Below are 10,941 nucleotides of genomic sequence, written 5' to 3'. Positions count from 1 at the left end.
CTTTTTCATCATACTTACTAATTGCCACTAATGTATGATGATTTTATATATTTTATTCACACTTACTAATGTACGATGATTTTATACATTTTATTCACACTTACTCATGTATGATGGATTTACACTTTTTCATCACACTTACTAATATATGATGGATTTACACTTTTTCATCACACTTACTAATGTAAAATGGATTTACACTTTTTCATCACACTTACTAATGTATGATGGCTTTACACTTTTTAATCACACTTACTAATGTATGATTATTTTATACATTTTAATCACACTAATGTATGATGATTGTATACATAATAATCACACTTACTAATGTATTATGATATGATACATTTTATTCACACTTACTAATGTACGATCATTTTATACATTTTATTTACAATTACTATTGTACGATGATTTTATACATTTTATTCACACTTACTAATGTATGATGGATTTACACTTTTTCATCACACTTACTAATGTATGATGGATTTACACTTTTTCATCACACTTGCTAATGTATGATGACTTTACACCTTTTTCATCATACTTACTAATTGTCACTAATGTATGATTATTTTATACATTTTAATCACACTAATGTATGATTGTATACATAATAATCACACTTACTAATGTATTATGATATGATACATTTTATTCACACTTACTAATGTACGATGATTTTATACATTTTATTTACAATTACTAATGTACCATGATTTTATACATTTTATTCACACTTACTAATGTATGATGGATTTACACTTTTTCATCACACTTACTAATGTAAAATGGATTTACACTTTTTCATCACACTTGCTAATGTATGCTGACTTTACACATTTTTCATCACACTTACTAATTGTCACTAATGTACAATGATTTTATACATTTTAATCACACTTACTAATGTATAATGATTTGATACATTTTATTCACACTTACTAATGTAAAATGGATTTTAGGGCTGCAACTAACGATTATTTTCATAATCGATTAATCTGTCGATTATTTTTTCGATTAATCGATTAATCGGTTTGTTATTGTTTAGCTATTTAACCTATACAAGTGATGGATGCATTTCAGTTAAGAACAAAAAAACATAAGAGAATTGTGCAGTTGACTGCAATCTATTTTATTGCACATGAACACAGTCAGCAGTATAAAATGAGCTAAACAGTGCAAAATATCAGTCCAGAATAATTTTTAGCATTAGCTGGAAGCCTGCTCCTTCCACCATGGATAGTGGCCTCATGTCTTTTACCAGCATGTTTAGAATAGAGTTTGTAAGTGGTATGAATTGCTGGGGGGTGAGTGTCTTCTTCCCCATGTAGTTGTCCATCGTTGCTTGTTTTTTTCTGCATAAGAAACACAAATAGACTGAAATAAGTACACATATAAAATAAAGCAGCACACACACTACAACACTAAATCAATATTATATTATTTGAATTAATTAACAATATACAGTGATCATTTATTTTGAGGGTTACGTTCTACAAAATAGCCCGCAACAGGAGATATTCAGAAAAAAAGTAAAACATTTTTACTATTAAAAAGCTCTAAGTAAGAAGCTCATGAGGTTTTTACTTTGAGTCGGGAGTGTTTAAATTAGCCAGAGAAATGTGAAAAATGTTTATTTTGTGTAATACTGTTTAAGAAACATGATAAAAATGTGTTGTGAGGCGTTTTACAGCGTTAGATAGTAAAACAGCCTTTTAATAGTAAAAAAATGACTTTTTCTGAATTTCTCCTGTATTTAAAAATTGAAAGTGTACAACTATGCCGCGTTATATTCACCTGGACACAGCTTGTCTGTATATTTTTCTCCGCGGAGTTGTCCTTTTTTGAATGAGGAACATAGTTATGGGTTTGTGCCGTTTTTCTCTTAACGAGAACATTCTTATAAACAGACGTGCTAAATTTGGCAAGCGCATGATACACAACACGGAGGAGATTCACGATTGCATCTAGTCAATCAGAAGTAGAACACCGCAGACTGACGCGGCAAAAAAACATGTTTAACATCCACTATAACGAACTCAGCTAAAACACTAAGTCCAGCTTGTTTATTTTCTGTTACTTACCGGGCTGGCTCTTCCAAATGACGGCTCACTTGACCGCGGTGCTCTTCCTCTGCTGCATCAGCCCCCACATGCTTTCGTCTCAAATGTGCTCCCATACTCGTGAGGTTTTTGTCCGGGGTTTCTCTTCAGTTTTGTCGCTTCTATTTTTCTTCCGTATTTCCTCTGTTCCGCCATCTCTCACAGCAAGATGAGCGTCAGTAACGTGATACGTCATGAAAACCGAGGGCACCCATTGGCTCATTTCTTCTTCTACGGCTCCACTGGTAGATCAGTGGCTCATTACTGCCACACACTGGCGGCAAATTTAACAGCTTGTAACCGATGTCAGATTGTGGTAAAAAATAGACTTTATGCGGTAAAATATGATTATTAAACAACTAATCGATGACTAAAAAAGTTGTTAACTATTTTAATAATCGATTATAATCGATTAAATCGATTAGTTGTTTCAGCTCTAATGGATTTACACTTTTTATTCACACTTACTATAGTATGATGGGTTTACACTTTTTCATCACACTTACTAATGTATGATTATTTTACACATTTTAATCACACTAATGTATGATAATTGTATACATAATAATCACACTTACTAATGTATTATGATATGATACATTTTATTCACACTTACTAATGTACGATGATTTTATACATTTTATTTACAATTACTAATGTACGATGATTTTATACATTTTATTCACACTTACTAATGTATGATGGATTTACACTTTTTCATCACACTTACTAATGTAAAATGGATTTACACTTTTTCATCACACTTGCTAATGTATGATGACTTTACACCTTTTTCATCATACTTACTAATTGTCACTAATTTATGTTGATTTTATACATTTTATTCACACTTTTTAATATATAATGATTTTATACATTTTATTCACACTTACTAATGTATGATGGATTTACACTTTTTCATCACACTTGCTAATTTAAAATGGATTTACACTTTTTCATCACACTTGCTAATGTATGCTGACTTTACACCTTTTTCATCACACTTACTAATTGTCACTAATGTACGATGATTTTATACATTTTATTCACACTTAATAATGTATGATGGATTTACACTTTTTCATCACACTTACTAATGTGAAATGGATTTACACTTTTTCATCACACTTGCTAATGTATGCTGACTTTACACCTTTTTCATCACACTTACTAATTGTCACTAATGTACGATGATTTTATACATTTTAATCACACTTACTAATGTATAATGATTTGATACATTTTATTCACACTTACTAATGTAAAATGGATTTACACTTTTTATTCACACTTACTAATGTATGATGGGTTTACACTTTTTCATCACACTTACTAATATATGATTATTTTACACATTTTAATCACTAATGTATGATAATTGTATACATAATAATCACACTTACTAATGTATTATGATATGATACATTTTATTCACACTTACTAATGTACTATGATTTTATACATTTTAATCACACTTACTAATGTACGATGATTTTATACATTTTATTCACACTTACTAATGTATGATGGATTTACACTTTTTCATCACACTTACTAATATATGATGGATTTACACTTTTTCATCACACTTACTAATGTAAAATGGATTTACACTTTTTCATCACACTTACTAATGTATGATGGCTTTACACTTTTTAATCACACTTGCTAATGTATGATGACTTTACACCTTTTTCGTCATACTTACTAATTGTCACTAATGTATGATGATTTTATACATTTTATTCACACTTACTCATGTATGATGGATTTACACTTTTTCATCACACTTACTAATGTAAAATGGATTTACACTTTTTCATCACACTTGCTAATGTATGCTGACTTTACACCTTTTTCATCACACTTACTAATTGTCACTAATGTACGATGATTTTATACATTTTAATCACACTTACTAATGTATAATGATTTGATACATTTTATTCACACTTACTAATGTAAAATGGATTTACACTTTTTATTCACACTTACTAATGTATGATGGGTTTACACTTTTTTATCACACTTACTAATGTATGATTATTTTACACATTTTAATCACACTAATGTATGATAATTGTATACATAATAATCACACTTACTAATGTATTATGATATGATATATTTTATTCACACTTACTAATGTACTATGATTTTATACATTTTAGTCACACTTACTAATGTACGATGATTTTATACATTTTATTCACACTTACTAAGGTATGATGGATTTACACTTTTTCATCACACTTGCTAATGTATGATGACTTTACACCTTTTTCATCATACTTACTAATTGTCACTAATATATGATTATTTTATACATTTTAATCACACTAATGTATGATGATTGTATACATAATAATCACACTTACTAATGTATTATGATACATTTTATTCACACTTACTAATGTACGATGATTTTATACATTTTATTCACACTTACTAATGTAAAATGGATTTACACTTTTTCATCACACTTGCTAATGTATGATGACTTTACACCTTTTTCATCATACTTACTAATTGTCACTAATGTATGATTATTTTATACATTTTAATCACACTAATGTATGATGATTGTATACATAATAATCACACTTACTAATGTATTATGATACATTTTATTCACACTTACTAATGTACGGTGATTTTATACATTTTATTCACACTTACTAATGTATGATGGATTTACACTTTTTCATCACACTTGCTAATGTATGATGACTTTACACCTTTTTCATCATACTTACTAATTGTCACTAATGTATGATGATTTTATATATTTTATTCACACTTACTAATGTACGATGATTTTATACATTTTATTCACACTTACTCATGTATGATGGATTTACACTTTTTCATCACACTTACTAATATATGATGGATTTACACTTTTTCATCACACTTACTAATGTAAAATGGATTTACACTTTTTCATCACACTTACTAATGTATGATGGCTTTACACTTTTTAATCACACTTACTAATGTATGATTATTTTATACATTTTAATCACACTAATGTATGATGATTGTATACATAATAATCACACTTACTAATGTTTTATGATATGATACATTTTATTCACACTTACTAATGTACGATCATTTTATACATTTTATTTACAATTACTATTGTACGATGATTTTATACATTTTATTCACACTTACTAATGTATGATGGATTTACACTTTTTCATCACACTTACTAATGTATGATGGATTTACACTTTTTCATCACACTTTCTAATGTATGATGACTTTACACCTTTTTCATCATACTTACTAATTGTCACTAATGTATGATTATTTTATACATTTTAATCACACTAATGTATGATTGTATACATAATAATCACACTTACTAATGTATTATGATATGATACATTTTATTCACACTTACTAATGTACGATGATTTTATACATTTTATTTACAATTACTAATGTACGATGAATTTATACATTTTATTCACACTTACTAATGTATGATGGATTTACACTTTTTCATCACACTTACTAATGTAAAATGGATTTACACTTTTTCATCACACTTGCTAATGTATGCTGACTTTACACATTTTTCATCACACTTACTAATTGTCACTAATGTACGATGATTTTATACATTTTAATCACACTTACTAATGTATAATGATTTGATACATTTTATTCACACTTACTAATGTAAAATGGATTTACACTTTTTATTCACACTTACTATAGTATGATGGGTTTACACTTTTTCATCACACTTACTAATGTATGATTATTTTACACATTTTAATCACACTAATGTATGATAATTGTATACATAATAATCACACTTACTAATGTATTATGATATGATACATTTTATTCACACTTACTAATGTACGATGATTTTATACATTTTATTTACAATTACTAATGTACGATGATTTTATACATTTTATTCACACTTACTAATGTATGATGGATTTACACTTTTTCATCACACTTACTAATGTAAAATGGATTTACACTTTTTCATCACACTTGCTAATGTATGATGACTTTACACCTTTTTCATCATACTTACTAATTGTCACTAATTTATATTGATTTTATACATTTTATTCACACTTTTTAATATATAATGATTTTATACATTTTATTCACACTTACTAATGTATGATGGATTTACACTTTTTCATCACACTTGCTAATTTAAAATGGATTTACACTTTTTCATCACACTTGCTAATGTATGCTGACTTTACACCTTTTTCATCACACTTACTAATTGTCACTAATGTACGATGATTTTATACATTTTAATCACACTTACTAATGTATAATGATTTGATACATTTTATTCACACTTACTAATGTAAAATGGATTTACACTTTTTATTCACACTTACTAATGTATGATGGGTTTACACTTTTTTATCACACTTACTAATGTATGATTATTTTACACATTTTAATCACACTAATGTATGATAATTGTATACATAATAATCACACTTACTAATGTATTATGATATGATATATTTTATTCACACTTACTAATGTACTATGATTTTATACATTTTAGTCACACTAATGTACGATGATTTTATACATTTTATTCACACTTACTAAGGTATGATGGATTTACACTTTTTCATCACACTTGCTAATGTATGATGACTTTACACCTTTTTCATCATACTTACTAATTGTCACTAATATATGATTATTTTATACATTTTAATCACACTAATGTATGATGATTGTATACATAATAATCACACTAACTAATGTATTATGATACATTTTATTCACACTAACTAATGTATGATGATTTTATACATTTTATTCACACTTACTAATGTAAAATGGATTTACACTTTTTCATCACACTTGCTAATGTATGATGACTTTACACCTTTTTCATCATACTTACTAATTGTCACTAATGTATGATTATTTTATACATTTTAATCACACTAATGTATGATGATTGTATACATAATAATCACACTTACTAATGTATTATGATACATTTTATTCACACTTACTAATGTACGATGATTTTATACATTTTATTCACACTTACTAATGTATGATGGATTTACACTTTTTCATCACACTTGCTAATGTATGATGACTTTACACCTTTTTCATCATACTTACTAATTGTCACTAATGTATGATGATTTTATATATTTTATTCACACTTAATAATGTACGATGATTTTATACATTTTATTCACACTTACTCATGTATGATGGATTTACACTTTTTCATCACACTTACTAATATATGATGGATTTACACTTTTTCATCACACTTACTAATGTAAAATGGATTTACACTTTTTCATCACACTTACTAATGTATGATGGCTTTACACTTTTTAATCACACTTACTAATGTATGATTATTTTATACATTTTAATCACACTAATGTATGATGATTGTATACATAATAATCACACTTACTAATGTTTTATGATATGATACATTTTATTCACACTTACTAATGTACGATCATTTTATACATTTTATTTACAATTACTATTGTACGATGATTTTATACATTTTATTCACACTTACTAATGTATGATGGATTTACACTTTTTCATCACACTTACTAATGTATGATGGATTTACACTTTTTCATCACACTTGCTAATGTATGATGACTTTACACCTTTTTCATCATACTTACTAATTGTCACTAATGTATGATTATTTTATACATTTTAATCACACTAATGTATGATTGTATACATAATAATCACACTTACTAATGTATTATGATATGATACATTTTATTCACACTTACTAATGTACGATGATTTTATACATTTTATTTACAATTACTAATGTACGATGAATTTATACATTTTATTCACACTTACTAATGTATGATGGATTTACACTTTTTCATCACACTTACTAATGTAAAATGGATTTACACTTTTTCATCACACTTGCTAATGTATGCTGACTTTACACATTTTTCATCACACTTACTAATTGTCACTAATGTACGATGATTTTATACATTTTAATCACACTTACTAATGTATAATGATTTGATACATTTTATTCACACTTACTAATGTAAAATGGATTTACACTTTTTATTCACACTTACTAATGTATGATGGGTTTACACTTTTTCATCACACTTACTAATGTATGATTATTTTACACATTTTAATCACACTAATGTATGATAATTGTATACATAATAATCACACTTACTAATGTATTGTGATATGATATATTTTATTCACACTTACTAATGTACTATGATTTTATACATTTTAATCACACTTACTAATGTACGATGATTTTATACATTTTATTCACACTTACTAATGTATGATGGATTTACACTTTTTTAATCACACTTACTAATGTATGATGACTTTACACCTTTTTCATCATACTTACTAATTGTCACTAATGCATGATTATTTTATACATTTTAATCACACTAATGTATGATGATTGTATACATAATAATCACACTTACTAATGTATTATGATATGATACATTTTATTCACACTTACTAATGTACGATGATTTTATACATTTTATTTACAATTACTAATGTACGATGATTTTATACATTTTATTCACACTTACTAATGTATGATGGATTTACACTTTTTCATCACACTTACTAATGTAAAATGGATTTACACTTTTTCATCACACTTGCTAATGTATGCTGACTTTACACCTTTTTCATCACACTTACTAATTGTCACTAATGTACGATGATTTTATACATTTTAATCACACTTACTAATGTATAATGATTTGATACATTTTATTCACACTTACTAATGTAAAATGGATTTACACTTTTTATTCACACTTACTAATGTATGATGGGTTTACACTTTTTCATCACACTTACTAATATATGATTATTTTACACATTTTAATCACTAATGTATGATAATTGTATACATAATAATCACACTTACTAATGTATTATGATATGATACATTTTATTCACACTTACTAATGTACTATGATTTTATACATTTTAATCACACTTACTAATGTACGATGATTTTATACATTTTATTCACACTTACTAATGTATGATGGATTTACACTTTTTCATCACACTTACTAATGTAAAATGGATTTACACTTTTTCATCACACTTGCTAATGTATGATGACTTTACACCTTTTTCATCATACTTACTAATTGTCACTAATTTATGTTGATTTTATACATTTTATTCACACTTTTTAATATATAATGATTTTATACATTTTATTCACACTTACTAATGTATGATGGATTTACACTTTTTCATCACACTTGCTAATTTAAAATGGATTTACACTTTTTCATCACACTTGCTAATGTATGCTGACTTTACACCTTTTTCATCACACTTACTAATTGTCACTAATGTACGATGATTTTATACATTTTATTCACACTTACTAATGTATGATGGATTTACACTTTTTCATCACACTTACTAATGTAAAATGGATTTACACTTTTTCATCACACTTGCTAATGTATGCTGACTTTACACCTTTTTCATCACACTTACTAATTGTCACTAATGTACGATGATTTTATACATTTTAATCACACTTACTAATGTATAATGATTTGATACATTTTATTCACACTTACTAATGTAAAATGGATTTACACTTTTTATTCACACTTACTAATGTATGATGGGTTTACACTTTTTCATCACACTTACTAATGTATGATTATTTTACACATTTTAATCACACTAATGTATGATAATTGTATACATAATAATCACACTTACTAATGTATTGTGATATGAAAAATTTTATTCACACTTACTAATGTACTATGATTTTATACATTTTAATCACACTTACTAATGTACGATGATTTTATACATTTTATTCACACTTACTAATGTATGATGGATTTACACTTTTTTAATCACACTTACTAATGTATGATGACTTTACACCTTTTTCATCATACTTACTAATTGTCACTAATGTATGATTATTTTATACATTTTAATCACACTAATGTATGATGATTGTATACATAATAATCACACTTACTAATGTATTATGATATGATACATTTTATTCACACTTACTAATGTACGATGATTTTATACATTTTATTTACAATTACTAATGTACGATGATTTTATACATTTTATTCACACTTACTAATGTATGATGGATTTACACTTTTTCATCACACTTACTAATGTAAAATGGATTTACACTTTTTCATCACACTTGCTAATGTATGCTGACTTTACACCTTTTTCATCACACTTACTAATTGTCACTAATGTACGATGATTTTATACATTTTAATCACACTTACTAATGTATAATGATTTGATACATTTTATTCACACTTACTAATGTAAAATGGATTTACACTTTTTATTCACACTTACTAATGTATGATGGGTTTACACTTTTTCATCACACTTACTAATATATGATTATTTTACACATTTTAATCACTAATGTATGATAATTGTATACATAATAATCACACTTACTAATGTATTATGATATGATACATTTTATTCACACTTACTAATGTACTATGATTTTATACATTTTAATCACACTTACTAATGTACGATGATTTTATACATTTTATTCACACTTACTAATGTATGATGGATTTACACTTTTTCATCACACTTACTAATGTAAAATGGATTTACACTTTTTCATCACACTTGCTAATGTATGATGACTTTACACCTTTTTCATCATACTTACTAATTGTCACTAATTTATGTTGATTTTATACATTTTATTCACACTTTTTAATATATAATGATTTTATACATTTTA

At 26.4% G+C, this 10,941-nt stretch overlaps 1 long non-coding RNA gene across 1 annotated transcript; it reads right to left on the bottom strand.

Annotated features, from left to right (window-relative positions):
* Positions 1–1,123: 1,123 nt before the first annotated feature.
* LOC139063403 (uncharacterized) lies at positions 1,124–2,257 on the bottom strand. The gene is made up of 2 exons (XR_011516766.1): positions 2,094–2,257; positions 1,124–1,364 (listed from the first exon to the last, which is right to left on the bottom strand). It is a non-coding gene; the product is annotated as an uncharacterized lncRNA (long non-coding RNA).
* Positions 2,258–10,941: the final 8,684 nt, after the last annotated feature.

Source organism: Nothobranchius furzeri, chromosome 15, assembly GCF_043380555.1.
Source record: "Nothobranchius furzeri strain GRZ-AD chromosome 15, NfurGRZ-RIMD1, whole genome shotgun sequence".
Taxonomy (NCBI): Eukaryota; Metazoa; Chordata; class Actinopteri; order Cyprinodontiformes; family Nothobranchiidae; genus Nothobranchius; species Nothobranchius furzeri.
The sequence above is the reverse complement of the archived record's forward strand: the minus strand, read 5'-3'. Positions and strand labels throughout refer to the sequence as shown.